Source organism: Rhincodon typus, chromosome 31, assembly GCF_021869965.1.
Source record: "Rhincodon typus isolate 14 chromosome 31, sRhiTyp1.1, whole genome shotgun sequence".
Taxonomy (NCBI): domain Eukaryota; kingdom Metazoa; phylum Chordata; class Chondrichthyes; order Orectolobiformes; family Rhincodontidae; genus Rhincodon; species Rhincodon typus.
Window position 1 is genome coordinate 5,518,801 of NC_063362.1, and position 18,114 is coordinate 5,536,914.

The window sequence follows — 18,114 nt, forward strand, 5'->3', positions numbered from 1 at the left end:
TTTTTTTGAAGTATAGTCACTGGTGCTATGTAGGAAACACAACTAATTGTCCACAGCAATGTGATAATGACCAGATAACTTGTTTTACTGATGTTAGCTTAAAGATAAGTATTTACCAAGAATCTGCTGGAAGAACTCTATTTGATCTTCTTCAAAATAATGTTGCGGAATCTTTCACAAGGATTCAATTTGACACAGAGCAGCGGTCCCTCAAAAAGACACTGGAGCATCAGCTGTCACTGTGTGCTCAGGTCCCTCGAATGGCTTGTGCATCCACAAACTACTGACTCAGAGGCAGGACAGGTTAACCACTGAGCCAAAGCTGAAGACAAGTGGCTATAATGGTAAGGGATAGCAATAGAATTGATGGCAAGTCACTGGGTGTGTGACAAAGGTCAAAGATAATGGCCACACTTTTCCGCGATTTAAATTGAGGTATCTGGTATTTAACCACAGCCATTGTTCATTTGTTTCTTTTTCTTGTGAATTAATTCTTGGAACAGGATGGTACTGGCCAGTCAGTCATAAATATCTATCCCAAAAGCTACTGAGAGCATTAAAGAATAGATATAATTAACAATTAAAGGTAATAGATTCCTTCCCTGAAGGGCACCGGGGACTCTACTGAGATTTTACAAGAGGTCAATAGCTTTCATGGCCATTTTCAACTGGTAATAACTTACATTTATAGAATTAAACTCTATAATGTGCTGTGGCGAGAATAGGTGTACCTGGGAAATTTTCCACATTACAGGGAAGATGTCAGTTTTGTAACTATACTGGAACAGCTTGGTTCAATGTATTGGATCAAATTTCTGAAGAAGGGTCTCGACCCGAAACGTCAGCCTTCCTGCTCCTCTGATGCTGCTTGGCCTGCTGTGTTCATCCAGCTCTACACCATGTTATCTCGATAGCTGGATGATCTGCTTTTTGTTAGGGTAGATTGAGGGATAAATATTGACCAGGACCCCAGGGAGAATTCCCCTGGTCTTCTTCATAAAAATGGCGGAGGCTTTTTACATCCATAGACAGGGAGAGAGGTTGAACAAAACATTCAAACGACAGCATTTCCAGCAGTGCTGCCCTCCCTCAGAGCTCAGAGAAGGGACTTGAACCCATAGCCTTTTCACTCAGACATGAAAGTGTTGCCCACTCAGCCACAGCTGACAGGGAAACAACACTGGGCTGAATTTAGAAAGCAGTGGGACGAACTAAAACAAATGGGTCAGTAGAAGCTGCTTATCAAAATAATAAAGGCAAAATATTACAGAGGCTGGAAATCTGAAACAAGCGCAGAGAATGCTGAGGAAATCCAGCAGGTCTGGCAGTACCTAAAGAAGGGTCACTGAACCCGAAATGGTAACTCTGTTTCTCTCTCCAGGGATACTGCCAGACCCGCTGAGTTTCTCCAGCACTTTCTGTGTCTGTTGCTTGTGTACTCCTCAGCTGACGACAAATGGAGCAATTTGAAAGGAACATCCTGGCATTGCTGCACAAGTGTGCAGCTAAAATCTGAATTCAATCAGATCCACTGAATGGAGCTGCTAATGCCTTATCAGCAACGGAATGCACCTTTCGCTCTGCTCTCATTTACTGACTCCTCACAATTATTTTCCCTGCACAAGCTTTATTGTTGCATTCATTTAAACTGCAGGTTAAACCAGCTACTACCAGCAAAGTGAAGTCAATCGCAAAACAGAAAGAAAACCACCAGGCAATGCGCAGTTACAAACCTCAAATAACAACTACTAGAGCTTCAAAGCTGTCACATTCACTTTTCACAGGAGCTTCTGCCACTCTACCCACATCCACGCAGGTCTGGACTGTTACCTGAAGGTAACTTACTGACAGTGGCTCGAGGAGTCTCGCACACAGAGAAAGGACCAGCTCCCCACTCTCACAAACACTTGGTTTCAGTCTGTGAACATGTTACTGACGTGCCCCATATTAACCAAGGCTCTCGAATAAACAACATCCTGCCTATCACTCGAACCTTTGTTAAGAGAAACATAACAGAACACCCTCTCAACGTGTCCTCCTTACAACTTTATATTGATTGATACTTTCCTAATCAACCTGTTCAGAGATGTTATTACACACCTCTGGAGTAGGTGGGACTTGAACCTGGGTCTCCTTGCATAAAGATAGGGACATTACCACTACATCTTAAACAGACCAAACTTTATACTTATACAGCATCGGTTAGAATAAGAAAACTTCACAAATGCTGTGATGAAACGAAGATTGATACCAGCCACAGAGGGAGCTATTATTTAGGCCAGGTGACCAAAAGTCTGGTTAGATTTTAAGGATATCTAAAACGAGAAGAGAGAGATTTAGGGAGGAAAACCCAGAGTGCGGGGTTTTGGCAGCTAATGGTGGGCCACGTAAAATCAATGATGGTCAGAATGCCAGAACTGAAGGAACACAGATATCAGGCAGGAATGTGGAGTTCAGGATAATAAGGGACAAGCACTGAATATGTTGGAGAAATTCAGTGGGTCTGACAGCAACTGCGGAGACAGAAACAGAGTTAACATTTTGAGACCGGTTCTGAAGAGTTTTGAAGAAGAGTCATACCAGACTCAAAATGTTAACCCTGTTTCTCTCTCCACAGATGCTGCCAGACCTGCCGAGTTTCTCAAGCAATTTCTGTTTTTGTTTCAGATCTCCTGCATCCTCAGTATTTTGAATTTATTTAATGATTATCAGATCAACCATGATCTCATTGTATTTTTGTTTCTGAAGCAGACTTGATGGGCTGAATGGCCTACTTCTGCCATAAGCCCTAAGACATAGGAGCAGAATTAAGCCATTTGGCCCATCGAGTCAGCTCCACCATTCCAAAATGTCTAATTTGTTTCTTAATCTCATTCTCCTGCCTTCTCCCTGTAACCCGTGATCCCCTTACTGATCAAGAACCTCTCTGTCTGTGACTATGTCTAATGTTCTTAGTGTGGCTCCCAAAGTCTGACCGTTTAAAAAGGATCCTTTGCAGGAAGACCTGCAAAAGCTGGCTGCGTAAATAACACACATACCATTCTCACAGAACTAGTTTGAAATTGAAACAAAATGCACATAGGTAATAGCAAAGTCCCAGTAGTTGTACCAGATCTCCTCCCTCACCATAAAGGGCCAACTGGCAATGGCTTATCCTGAGGGGCGCTATGCCTCAGGCGAGGGGAGAGGTTGAGCCCTTCCTGGTAATCCCAGCTGGTGCAAGTATTGAACCCACACAATTGGTATCATTGTGATCATAAACCAGCCATCCAGCCAACTGAGCCCCATAGCACATAGAGCTTGGATGAAACAGGTTATCACAAATATTGACCAGCTTCCCATCACTTACAGCAAATGGAAGATACACGTTACAAAATATTAAATGATAAATTGTGACTATTAGCTCAAATTGAGCTAGAAATTAGGAGCAGAGAAACACTGTGGGTTTTAAAAAGATGTGAAAAGGAATTCCAATGTTCTGCTGTAACCTGCAGCATTAACTGTGTTTCCATCTCCGCAGATATTGTCAGACCTGCTGAGTATTTCTGGAATTCTCTATTTTCATTTCAGATTTCCGGCACTTGCTTTAGTTTAAAGCAGAAAGCTTCTGCACTGAAGCAAAGTAAACATTGGAATGGTCTTATATTGAGTGACTGGAAGCATTTCCATCAACATGGAAGGAATTGTGATACATTTCCCCCTTACCATCATGACATGGAAACATATCACCATTCCCTCATGTCGCTGCGTCAAATTCCTGGAATGATCTCTCCAAGGGCATTGTTGGTCTACCTAGAGCACATGGGCTGCAGCTGTTCAAGCATCTGTGTGGGTTTCCTGCGGGTACTCTGGTTTCCTCCCACAGTCCAAAGATGTGCAGGGTAGGTGGACTGGCCATGCTAAATTGCCCATAGTGTTCAGGGATGTGCAGGCTAGGTGAGTTAGCTATGGAAAGTGTGGGGTTTTGGGGGAGTGGGTCTGGGGGTATGTACTTCGGAGGGTCGGTGCGGGCTTGTTGGGCCAAATGGCCTGTTTCCACACTGTAGGGATTCTACGATTCTCAGAAGGCAGCCCACCACCACCTTCTCAAGGGTAACCAGGGGCAGGTAATATTTTCCACGGCTAACCCACCTTTCTCTGCTCCTAATTTCTAGCTCAATTTGAGCTAATTGTCCCAATTTATCATTTCATATTTTGTAACATGTATCTTCCATTTGCTTTAAGTGATGGGAAGCTGGTCAGTATTTGTGATAACCTGTTTCATCCAAACTCTATGTGCTATGGGGCTCAGTTGGCTGGATGGCTGGTTTGTGATGTAAAATGATGCCAACAGCTTGGGTTCAATTCCCACACCAGCTGAGGTTACCGTGAAGGGCTCAACCTCTCCCCTTGCCTGAGGCATTGTGCCCCTCAGGTTAAACCATTGCCAGTTGGCCCTTTATAGTGAGAGGGGAGATCTGGTATGACTACTGGGACTTTGCTATTACCTATGTGCTTTGCATTCCATTTCCATTTCAAATACTTTCACAGCCAGTGACACCCACATCCCACAAGTGAATTAAAACAAATACAGGTCTTTGCCCTTTTAGGGAAGAAGGTAAGAATGTTGGAAGGAGTTCAGAGAAAGTTTACCACACTAATAACTGGAATGGGTGGCTTGTCTTATGAGGAAATGATAAGCAGGCTAGGCTTATATCCACTGGAGATCAGACAAGTAAGCGGCGACTTGACTGAAACATACAAGATCCTGACCTGATCGATGTGGAGAGGATGACTCCTTTAGTGGAAGAATCTAGAACTGGGCTGGCGGGTTGTTACTGTTTAAAAGTAAGGATTTAAAATAGAGAGAAGGATTCTCTTGTCTCAGGGGGTCATGGGGCTTTGGACTGCTCACTTTCAAAAGGCAGTGGAAACAGGGTCGTCGAATATTTTTAAGGCAGAGGTAGATAGATGCTTCATGAGCAAAGAGGTGAAAGATTATCGGGGGGAGGCAGGAATGTGGAGTAATCAGATCAGCCATGATCTTATTGAATGGTACAGCAGGATCAAGGAGCAGACTGGCCTACTCCATTCCTTACTCATAGATAGTGAACTGACGCCAGACTTAAAGAGCCCAGGAAACTGAAGGCAAGAGCAACGGGGATAGAGTGACGTAAAGAAACTGACCAAGAGAATAAGGTTCATTACTTCTGAGTAGTTACAATCCTTTTCAAGTTATCAAATCAGAATACACAAGCCAATGCTCCAGAATCTCAGAAACTCGGCAAAATTGAATGTGACAGCCTTTCAACCGTGAGAACATGCAACAAATTCACAGGAGGCACATCACAGATTTGGGGTTCTTGAAGGAGGCTAATGCACATGGCTTTACCGACAGGAAAAAGCACCAACCTTACTTTGTTAGAAGGAGACACGAGTTGTCAAATCCCCTGGTATCATCACCATCCATTTGGCTTTCTGCTGAAACAGTTTCACGCTTGGACTGGCATTTTCCGTGTCTCTATATAAAAATACAAAAACAACCTGGTCAACATGGCTACATCCAAAAATTGAAATATTATCCGAATGAGACAAATAGTATTGCGAGTTAAACGAGCTGCCTTCACTGATCTAAATCTTCAGAGATAAGCAGTTAGGTTGTGGAGGCAAATATTGCCCCTTTAGAAAGGTAGAAAATAGAAACAGAATTAGGCCATTCAGCCTCTTGAGTCTGCTCCACCATTCAATAGGATCATGATTAATCATCCTGTTCCCACATATCCTTCAAACCCTTTAGCTCCAAATGCTACATCCAATTCTTTCTTGAAATGATACAATATTTTGGAACCTACTGCTTTCTGTGGTGCTGAATTCCACAGGCTCACCACTCTCTGAGTGAAGAAATATTTCCTCATCTCTGACCTAAATGGCCTAGCCTCTATCCTTCGACTGTGGTCCACTGGTTCTGGACTTCTGAGTCATCAGGAACATCCTTCCTGTGTTTACCCTGTCTAGTCCTGTTCAAATTCTACAGGTTTCTATGACATCCTCTCCATTCTTCTGAGCTCCAGCTTACCTTGACTATCTTGCTCCTTGTATTCAGAAATAAACAATTTCAGAGTTTGTTGGTATATAATTAAAATGTTTAATTACTTAATTTAATAAAAATGAAAAAAAAATGCTGGAAGCACAGAATGCCAAAAGCAAAATGGAAATATTTAGCAGGCACATAACAGCACAAAGGGCTCTTGTACCACAGGGTCCTGTCCCATCCTCTGGGGCAGAAGTCCCTGTTCAAGTCCTACCTGCCCCAGAGTTGTGTCATAACGTCTGAACAGTTTGATGAAAATATTTTTGCTTATATAGTGAGAAAATGGTTTAAACTTCAAATGGTAACAACATACTTTGTGACCTGAAATGTTGACCTGTCTTTTCTCTTTGCAAATGCTGTTACAGTGTACATCCAGAACTTTCTGTTGCTATGTATAAACTCCAGTTTAATGGCCAGTTCCCCTGTCCAGAGGGAACAGCAGTTGACCTGCTGCCTAGCCTCTTCCCAGGTGCCAGCTGGATCGGTGGCATCTCTTCACACCTTGAGAAAGAGGGCAATGATGAATCTTTCCTGATGAACCCCTTCTCGAGAGGCCTGACTTGTGATTTGGTCAGATACAGCAGCCCTTTTACTGCAGCACCTGAGAGAAGTGGCCAGTGAATGCGTCCCTGATGCTGATCTCAAAGAACGAATTTGGATTAGGAGACTGACAGCCTTGCTGTTATGTTGAACAATGGCTTGGCACCTTGAGTATCAACCTGAAATGCCAGTGTAGGCTAACTCTTCAGGTCATAGAGTCATACAACATGGAAACAGGCCCTTCGGACCAACCAGTCCGAGCTGACAGTGTTCCCAAATGAAACCAGTCCCACCTCCCTGTGCTTGGTCCATATCCCTCCCAACCTTTCCTATTCATGTACTTGTCCAAATGTCTTTTAAACATTGTAACTGTACCCACATCCACCACTTCCTCTGGCAGTTCATTCCACACACAAAGCATTCTCTGTGTAAAGAAAGTTGCCCTTCCTTTCCTTTTTAAAACTTTGTCCTCTCACCTTAAAAATACGCTCCCTAGTTTTGAACTCCCCTACCCTAAGGAAAAGACCCTTGTCATTCACCTTATCTATGCTCCTATACCCCTCTGTAAGGTCACCCAGAAGTGAGACGTGAAAAGCAAAGGTTGACTGCGCTAAATTAACTAATTAACAGCTTAACTGACCTCTCCCTGCTCCTTCAGAACACTGATTATGTGCAATATACTGAGAACCATCTCACCATTTCTGCCCTGTTGCTGGGTCAAAATCCTGGAAATTGTGCTCTGCCAGCACTGTGAGGGTACCTGAAACCACCTCCCACCCACCCCCCACCCCCCAACAAGACTGCAGCAGCTCAAGAAGGCAGTTCACCACCACCTTCTCCCGGGCAATCAGGGACGGACAATAAATGCTGGGCCCAGTCAGCGACACCCACATCCCATGGACAAATTTTAGAAAACGGAAAATTAAAAATTGTGACCAGGACTAAGTAAACACACACATGCCCACACTTACACGTGCAGGAATGAACAAAAACACCAGAGAGGGTGGTCCTGCTGTTTTGCAGATGGTGTCAGTGAAAGCTTTAAATTGACAATGCCCCAGTCTCCAAACCACATTCTCTGTGAGTGCTATTCTCTGTTGGAATAGCAGAACCTCTCTTTCATCTAAATGATCTTAATGCATTTAGGGAAGGGAGTTCCTCATTGCACACCACTGGAACCCATCCCTTTAAAAAGTGCTGAACTGGTCTGGATACCGTCACCACGGAGACTGAACGGAGGCGACTGACTGCTCTAACCATTCACCGTGGCAACAACAACTCATCATAGTAACCCTGTTGGACTGTCTTTCAAATTACACCCTACAGTGACACCACACAATGTGTGTCTAAATACTTCAAATTAGGGGAAACAAAAATCAAATGCCACTATCAAACCGCAAAATACAAGATTATGTTGAAAATCCCTATATATAGACTTTTTGCTGAGTTGAGTCATTCTTGGATTGTTAATGAAATGCACAGATATCTCACCATTTAATTCAGGTGGAGTGTTCACGCACACACTCCTGTGAAAGTCAAATTTTGGAGAGCTATGTTTTAGGCCATAAGTCCCTGGGATTGACTTTTATTCACAATGTGACTCACCTACACTTGATAGAAGCCACCTTTATTCACACAAGGAGGAGATGGCGGGGGGGGAGCCCTGACCTCTGCAAATAGGACGAACATTTCCAGGTATTGAGCCTATTTCAAACTAAACAATAACACACGATGCATTCCCTATGGCAACACCTCAGTCTATTGGAGTTCACTTGCCAAACCATCAGCACCCTCTTCTCATGCAGTATAAATTAGTGTTCTGCATGAGACTTGGTATTCTTGCAATTCTGTCCTGATGAGTGTAAGACAAAAGTCCTTGATGATTTCTGATGAAGGGTCCCAAACTGCAACGTCAGCTTTCCTGCTCCTCTGATGCTGCCTGACCTGCTGTGTTCCTCCAGCTCAACATTTGTTATCTCTGACTCCAGCATCTGCAGTTCTTACTATCTGAGTGAGTTATAACCCCACTGCGAAGCCCCCCCATTTCTGAAGAAGGGTCCTGACCTGAAATGTCAGCTTTCCTGCTCCTCTGATGCTGTCTGGCCTGCTATGTTCATCCAGCTCCACACCTTGTTATCTCAGACTCCAGCATCGGCAGTTCCTACTATCTGAGGCCTTGACGATGTCTTGTTTCAACAATACTCACATTCTGTACCACTGAGCCACTAATTAGACATTTACAATGAAGTTGGCGCATGCTCTATTGAAGAATCATCTAGACTCAAAATGTTAGCTTGCTCTCTCTCCATGGATGCTGTCTGACCCGCTGTGATCTCCAGCATTCGTTGTTTTCAGAAGTCGACTCATAAATGTCTCCACAAGGACATTGGTGAGGCATCTCCTGGAATGCTGTGTCCAGTTCTGGTCACCCAGTTATATGAAGGATATTATTAAGCTGGAGAGGGTTCAGAAGGGATTTACCAAGATGTTGTCGATTATGGACATTTTGAGTTATAAAGAAAGGCTGAACAGGCTGGGGCATTTTTTCACTGGAGCGTAGGAAGTTGAGGAGCAACCTTATAGAAATTTATAAAATAATGAGGGGTATAGGTAGAGTTAATGGTAATTGTCTTTTCCCTAGGACACAGGATTTCAAGACTAGGGGGCTTATTTTTAAGGAGAGAGTTTTAAAAAAGACACAAGGGGCAAATTTTTTGCACAGATAGTGATTCATGTGTGGATTGAACTTCCTGAGGAAGCAGTGGATGTGGGTACAATTACAACGTTTATAAGACAATTGGATAGATACATGAATAGGAAAGGTTTGGAGGGCAATAGGCCAGGAGCAGGCAGGTGGGAATAGTTTAGTTTGCGGTTATGTTTGGCATGGACTGGTTGGATCGATGGGTCTGTTTCTGTGCTGTATGTCTCTATGATTCTTTGACTATGACTATACTTTGATTCCTTAATTTTTTTTGTGTTTTGACCATTGAAAAACTGGAGTGAACTTTTACATAAAGTATATCAAAAATAATTGTTTTTTCAGGACAAAAATCATGGGGTTGACTTTTACTTGAGTGTAGACAACTCTGTATTTTACAAAGATGATCACAGAATCCCTACAGTGTGGAAACAGGCCATTCGGCCCAACAAGTCCACACTGCCCCTCTGAAAAGCATCCTGCCCAGACCCATTTCCCTAATTCCCCATGTCTAACCCACACATCCCTAGGCACTATGGGCAATTTAGCATGGCCAATCCACCTACCCTGCACATCTTTGAGGAAACCCACACAGACATGGGGAAAATGTGCAAACTCCACACAGACAGTTGCTTGAGACTGGAATTGAACCCATATCCCTGGCACCATGAGGCAGCAGTGCTAACCACGGAGCCACCGTGTACTATAATATAAAAACATTAGGCATTTGCTGCAAGAGGCATTTCAGCGGCCTGTGAATCCTGAGACCAACTGCTGCTGCAGGGAATTTTGCAAATTTGGAAATATTTGTAAAATCCTTGGCTGCGTGTCATTTGGAAGAATACTTGAGGAAGTCCAAAGTGATACTTTCACACGAAGAATTACTGGAACATGGAATATCTTGCTACAAATGACTACTGAGTCAGAGATTACATCTCATTTAAACACTGAGCAGATACCAGCAGGCACTCTCAAAACATTTGTAATCAAATCAGTATCTTAATGTAACATTATTACAACTCTAGGATTTCTGGTTAAACTTTCTCTGAAGGCTTTAGCAGAATCAAAACTTTTCAGTTTGGAAAAAGGACATAAATGTCCAAATATCAGCTGCCCTGTATTATCTCTGGAGCATGTTCTTAAAGGTACTATCATTGTCACGTATAACACCACCAATGCCCTAAAAGAGATCCCTACAATGTGCATTTATAAATATATTTAGTCAACCTGTTCAGAGATGTTATTACACACTTCTGGGGTAGCTGGGCCTTGGGCAGCACAGTGGCTCACTGCTGCCTCACAGTGCCAGGGACACAAGTTCGATTCCAGCCTTGAACAACGGTGTGGAGTTTGCATGTTCTCCCCACATCTGTGTGGGTTTCCTCCCACAGTCCAGCTTAGGAGGACTGGCCATGCCCACAGTGTCCAGGGATTTGCAGGCTAAGCGGATTAGACATGGGAAATGTAGGGGTGGGGTAAGGTGGGATGCTCTTTGGAGGGGTGGTGTGGACTGAATGGCCAGCTTCCACACAGTAGGGATTCCATGAACCTGAGCCTCCCTAGTTCAGAGGTAGGGACACTACCAGTGCACCACAACAAACTGATTTTATGCACTCTAATTTAACAATATGCATGAATGCAGCTAGAATTGATTTGCATCCTTAATTGCCAATGCACAGACAGCTTGTGGCAAGACACGTACACAGTACGTTCTGCAAAGGTGCAAATCCACTAAAGGCAAAGAAAACAATCACAGCATATTTTGCAACAAAAGTAAATAGTACATAAAGCTGGATGTGCCTGCTGATTTTGTGCAGTTTTAAAAATAGTCCACTTTTGCTTTATATGGATGACAATATGCATAAATGTTGACAGTGCATCGATGCTACAAATTCAGTTGACATGAAATTGTTTTGGCTTCATCCAAGCACTAAACTTGTGCAATGTGAATCATAAGTCAGGGTCAGAATGACCTTGAAATTCAGTAGAGAGAGAGAGAAAGTAGGGCGGGAAGACTGAGAGGGAGCAGGGACCCTCCAAGTGTCTCAGTCCATTGTTAGATTAGGTTCAAACACCAAATTCTAGTTACAATCAACTTGGCTGCTGTAGTAAAGCAAAACCACTTTAAGACAATGGTCCTGCTGTGTCTACCTTTCTCCTCTTCCTCCCTTTACACATGGCATCATCTGAAAACACTGAATCAGGTTCCATATGAACACTGGCCATTGCCACCAATCTCCGACCACCAGCGCGATTGCTCCCTGCACTGCTTACCATTTCTCACACTGACTATCCAACATCTCGGAAGAGCCAAAATTTCTGAGAAATTAAACATCAAGAAGGCTTTAGGTGTTTCCAGAAACTCTGTCTCTTGACCATACTTTCAAACCTTCCCTCGAGTAAATCTCTGGAACTGAGCCAGGTAGTTTGGAGCCATGCTGTTGTGTCTAACCCCATGATGTGAAGAAGGGGTGAGGCTAAGAAAGCTTGTGATTTCAAATAAACCTGTTGGACTATAACCTGGTGTCATGTGACTTCTGACCTTGTCTGACCCCTGGAAGGACTTGTAGCCACCGCTCTGTTCCTGTATCTGGACTCCATTACCCTGCTTCCTCTGGACTTGGGTCAGCTCAGCTCAACGGAAAGCCACATTCACATCTTCAATACCTCAAGACCCAACTATTCCAGCCCTCCCTGGCTGGTCTCCCATCTTACACCCAACAGAAACTTGTGCTCCATCCAAAGCTCTAGTGCTTGTTTCTTAATCCCATTCGAGCCCCATTAACTCACCAGCCACATGCTTGTCGCCCTGACTCCCAATCCGACAATGTGCCAATTTTAACGTCCTCATCCTTGTTTTCAAGTTCTCCCATGGCCTCATACCCCTTTCTAAGGTTTTACAGCTTTTGTGATCTGTCCCATCCTTCAATTCCAAATTTTAAGCCACCCCTGATACCTGTGCTCTCAGGCACCTGGGCCCCAGTCACTCTCAGATCCTTGCCATAAACCTCTCTGCCTCTCTCTTCTCTGCCACATATCTTCTAATCCACACTAGTTTAGAAATGTTACAACACACCTCTGGAGCACGAATCTCCTTCTTGTATGTTTTCTGATCCACCAGTTTAGAGATCCCACTACAGACCGCTAGAGCAGGTGGGACCTGAACCCAGACCTCCCGGATCAAAGGTAAGGACACTGCCACTGCACCTCAAGAGCTCTTCTCCTCTAAGAATCTCCTTAAAAACTAGTCACATATTTGGTCACCTGTCCTGTATTTCCTACCGTGAAGTGTCAATAGTTTGCTCATCAAATTAGGTTAAGAAGCTGAGGGACATTGATTAACTGATTGCATAGAGCAGGGCTAGGGCCCTCTTTTGGTCCAGTGGTAGTGTCCATTTCCCTAGACTAAGGGGCCCAGGCTCAGGTCCCACATGCTCCAGAGGTGTGTAATAACATCGCTCTGAATAAGGTGCTTAGAAAATATCCTAGAGCACTAGTAAAAAGAGACTGCTGGGACTCGGGGTTGGTGGATCAAAAGCACACCTATGTTAGTATTTTCTAATCAACCTGTTCCAAGATGTTATCACACACCTCGAGAGCCGGTGAGACTTGAACCTGGGCTTCCTGGTCCAGGGACACCCCAAGAGCCCCAAAGCAGCCGTATGGAATGTTGCATTCTGTTGATGAACCAAGAAAAGGCATTGCAACTGCTCTTCCAACTTAGGATCCAATTAACATGATAATATGTATTTTCCAATCATGCTCCAGCAGCATGATTTGCCATAGTAAAGGTGCTACATAAATGCAAGTTATTGTTACAGTGATTACAGGCTTGGACCTGGCAGGCATGTGGTCAGTGCAGAATGGAGTGTGTGAATAAAATGTGATCGCATTAAATATTTAATTAGTCCATGCACACACAAACTCAATAACAGGAAATAAAACTGCAGAACAGAAACTCACAGACACTGCAACAAGATCAAAAAAAAGCAGCAACTCACCCCCCACCCCAAATCCAATCCAGCCTTTCTCACAACAACATCAGCCAGCAGTACTGTGAGAACAACACCTTCAGATAAAGGTTTCCAAACCTTGAAGATATTTCTGGGAAATGCTGGGCCGTGCTGCATAAGTCGACAACAGATGGAGGCAACTTTTTGCTTTCTTTGGGCTTACTCTACATTTATTTGCAGAGTTAAGCCCAATCTGCAGAACCAGTTTAACACTGAGAGCAGTTCTGTTGACTACCCATAAAGTGTCAGGTTCTATAAAGCCAAACATATAACATGCCTATTGATTGTCCTATAAACAGCGACGATGTTGCGCTATTGTGAAAACAGAAATCACCAGAAAAGACACCAATCAATCCACACACAGTGACAACTCACTTTTAAACTCTCCGTATGCAGAAATAACTAAAGTTCCCAGCATGGCACCCCTCAGTACACACGGTATAGCATCTTCTTTATCATTGTTTACCTCCCCACCTGCTGAACACAGTGTTACAGGCGCATCTGTTCATTAGCTAAGATTTGACATCGGCAATCCACAAAACAGTCCTGCTATTCCTTATCTATGCGTTAGCCCTTGGCAGGAGCAGTTGCAGTCTGTTGAATGCTCCTTCTGTGGCCAACAGGTCCTGGTCAGCGTTTGAACCTGGAAGTTCACGCCCAGAGGTGAGGACGCTACCACATGACTTCCATAATCCAATGGAATCCAGTGTATTGCCGCTGACTGAGATCTCCCTTGGTTAATGGAATCAGTCTTCCATGTTATATGGTTCAGACACTTTATGTAGTTTGAACCCAACTGCTCAGATATGTTATAACACGTCTGGAGCAGGTGGGAGTGAACCTGGACTTTCTGGCTGAGAGATAGGGACACTACCACTGCGCCCCAGAATACAATAGGATAAAGACAGAAAAATCTGGGAAAACAGTCATGTCAAATTCCCTTCTTTTCTAGAATACTGATGAATGTGATATTGAGTCCAAATGAACTCCCACTTCCATAAATCACCAATGTGGATTTAATCAGTCAGGAATTGACTGAGTTTTTAACGTAGGATTTCAACATGGAATTGAGTATAGGAGTTGGGACATCATGTTGAGATTGTACAGGGCGTTAGTGAGGCCTCTTCTGGAATACTGCGTCCAGTTCTGGTTGCCGTTTTAGGAAGGGTATTATTAAAGTGGAGAGAATTGGGAAAAGATTTACAGGATGTTACTGAGACTGGAGGGTTTGAGTTATAAGGAGGGGCTGGATAGGCTGGGACCTTTTCTCACTGGAGGATGGCAGGTTGAGGGGTGACCTTATAGAGGTTTATAAAATCATGAGGGGCATAGATAAGGTGAATAGCACAGGGTCTTTTCCCTACAGGGGGGATTTCAAAACTAGGGGGCATATTTTTAAGGTGAGAGGAGAAAGATTGAAAACAACATGAAAGGCAACTTTTTTACACAAAGGGTGGTTCGTGTGTGGAATGAACTTCCAGAGGAAGTGGTGGATGGTGTACAGTTACAATGTTTAAAAGACATTTGGATAAGTACATGAATAGGAAAGATTTGGAGGGCTATGGGCCAAGAACAGGCAGGTGGGACTGGTTTGGTTTGGGATTATGGTTGGCATGGACTGGTTGGACCAAAGGGTCTGTTTCCCTGCTGTATGACTCCATAATTGGATAAATGGCTGAAGGGCGAGTATTCTCATGGAAATGGGAAAAGGGCAAGACAACAGGACTAAAATAAAACAAAGGACTGCGGATGCCAGAGATTTGAAACAAAAACAAAAACTCAGCAAGTCTGGCTGCATCAAGCAGAGTTAATGTTTCGAGTCCAGTGGCTCTTTATCAGTTTCACCAGCTATTTCTGTTTCTGTTGCAGGGCAGCGGGAACTAAGCGGCTAGCACTCTCACAAATTCTGGATGGGCCGAACAGCCAGGTGACGGGTCGGATCAACATGCAATAATTTGTTCATCATGTAGCTGGAGACAACAGCCTTCCGATTCAGCGGAATGTTGACAACTGGACCAGGCTGACAACTGCGTCAGGAAGACAGAGCTTGGGAGAATAACAGGAAACTGCTGATGGGAGGATATGGGTGAAGAGTCTGGACGAGGGTGTTTTAGAAAGTGGGCACAGACCTCTCCAGATAGAGGTTCTGCATGTTGCAAGGCTGTGACACTGATGTGAGAATCTTGCAGCATAGTGTAAGGATGTTTGGTGCATTATTGCCGGGGCTGGCTCTTTTGAAACAGCCAATCCACTGGTGCCGTGCCCTACTTTTCCCCCATTGCCTTGGAAATGATAGCAGCCCTGCCATATAAGAACATGAGAAATAGGGACAGGAGTTGGCCATTTAGCCCCTTGAGCCTGCTAACCCATTCAATAAGGTCATTTTGTGGACTCAGCTCCACTTACCCACCCGCTCACCATAACCCTCAATTCCCTTACTGTTCAAAATTCAATCTATCTTTGTCTTAAAAATATTCAACGAGGTAGCCTCAACTGCTTCACTGGACAGGAAGTTCCATAGATTCACAACCCTTTGGGTGAAGAGATTCCACCTCAACTCAGTCTTAAATCTGCTCCCCCTTATTTTGAGGCTATGCCCTCTAGTTATGGTTTCACCTGCCAGAGAAAACATCCTCCCTGCTTCTATCCTATCTATTCCCCTCATAATTTTATATGTTTCTATAAGACTCCGCCCCTGATTCTTCCAAATTCCAAAGAGCATATGCCAGTCTGCTCAATATCTTCTCATAAGCCAAATCTCACAACTCCGGAATCAACCTAGTGAACCTCCTCTGGCACCTGCTCCAGTGCCAGTACACAGATGGCATTATGAATGAATGCCCCCAAAATTCAATGGTGCTCTCAGTCACATTGGGTGAGCCTGGACCCACCAGGTTGCATATGAAAGGGGAACTGCCCGTTAGTGGTAGTCAATCAGGATGTTAATGACAGAGCTTGGCTTTGTCGTTCTATAACGTGGCATTGATGTTCAATAGGTGGCAGACAGTACAGCCCGGTTCCCACAGCGGTGCCCATTTTTCACTTCCTTCTCCTCCTCACCAAAACAAGAAGTTAAACACAGGTGGTTCAGGGCCTCATCCTGAGAGTCGGATTGATTGCACAGGAAGGCAGGTCCCAATTCAACCAGAAAGACCTGGTAAAAGATCAGGGAGCATGATCCTGGCTGGGCCTCCGAGTATCTGGAGCATGTTTTACAGGAAACCAGACGGAGTGTTAAACCGTGCTATTCATTTAGATAGTCAACTTTGTACTTCTGCTCAGTTGCATTGCCCTGGAGTTGTTCTTTGCATCATGCAACCCATATCAACACAGTGTGATTCTCACTGCCAAATTGACATCAAAGACAAAAGCAGCCTGCACAAAACCACGAAAAAATGTGTTGCTTCTAAAGCGGACAATTCTGACCCTCTGTCACAGGCTCATATTTAATGTCATTCCAACTCATGAACTGAAATTTCAGCTCGGTACTTCAAGAAGTGTCTTCATGCATGCAAACTGAAGTGGGCGTGGGGTAACACCACTTCATCTATGGTATGCAAATTGTTGAACATTTGTGTTCTGTTTTAAGCTTCATTCTTGGGATGTGGACGTCTGTGGCAAGGCCAGCGTTGAATGGCATGCCTTATTTCTCTTGGGAAAGTGGTGTTGAACCACCGTCTTAAAGCATGTGGATGCTGGCAAGTTAGTTTATAATTTCAGCCCAGCAATGTTGAAGGAGCAGGTGAGATGTGTCCAAATTATGTGGAATGAGATTCGGAGTAAACTATTTATAGAATAAAATCATAGAATGCAACTACACAGGAGCCTATTGTGCACTTGCGAATTCTTTGAAAGATTGTTCCAATTAGTCTCACTTGCCTTCCCTTTTCCCATAATCCTATAAATGTTTACCATGAGCTATCCTGCTGAAAGTTATCAACTCTTCAGGCAGTTTATCCAGATTTCAACAATTCACCATTCTCCAATCTGAATCCTGTCACTGTTGGTATGCGGAAGACCTTGAGGAATAGGAACAGGGCTAGGCCATTCGACCCCTCAAGCCTGCTCCACACATTCAGTTCCTCACAGCCACTTTCCTGCCCTTTCCCCATAACCTTTGTTTCCCCGACTGATCAAGAATCTATCTTCTCAGCCTTAAATATTCACGGTCCCCACAGCTCTTTGTGGCAAGGAGTTCCAAAGACTCTCAACAGTCTGAGAGAAGAAATTCTCAATCTCATATTGGCACTCCTTTACGAGACAATGCCCTTTAGTCCTAGACTCTCCCATGAGGAGAAACATCCTCTCAGCATTTACCCTGTCAAGCCCTTTAAGAATCCTACATGTTTCAATGAGATTACCTCTCATTCTTCTAAACTCCAATCAGTAGAGGCCCAAATTGTTTAATCTTTGCGCATAAGACCATCCCTGTCTACCTGAGACCATCCTAGCCAACCCCCTCTGAAAACTGCCTCCAGTGAAATGATATCTTTTCTTAAATAAGGAGACCAAAACTACACACTTATTCTGAAATAACAAGGTGTACAGCTGGATGAACACAGCAGGCCAAGCAGCATCAAAGGAGCAGGAAGGCTGACATTTTGGGCCTAGACCCAGAACGCTTTTCTGAAGAAGGGTCTAGGCCTGAAACGTCAGCTTTCCTGCTCCTCTGGTGCTGCTTGGCTTGCTGTGTTCATCCAGCTCTACACCTTGTTATCTCAGATTCTCCAGCATCTGCAGTTCCTACTATCTCTGAACCACTTATTCTGGATGTGGTCTCACCACCACCT

The 18,114-nt window shown here is 44.0% G+C and overlaps 1 protein-coding gene across 6 annotated transcripts in view; it reads right to left on the bottom strand.

Moving 5' to 3' along the window:
• The window catches only part of pik3cd (phosphatidylinositol-4,5-bisphosphate 3-kinase, catalytic subunit delta), a 209,983-nt gene that overhangs the window by 145,104 nt on the left and 46,765 nt on the right, over positions 1–18,114 (bottom strand). For 3 of the 6 annotated variants that reach the window (XM_048615265.1, XM_048615261.1, XM_048615262.1), the window contains exon 3: positions 5,397–5,500. The gene's annotated coding sequence lies outside the window, so the exon portion shown is untranslated. Of the gene's footprint in view, positions 1–5,391; positions 5,501–18,114 lie in introns of all 6 variants that reach the window. The other 3 variants (XM_048615264.1, XM_048615260.1, XM_048615263.1) reach the window with 1 other exon arrangement.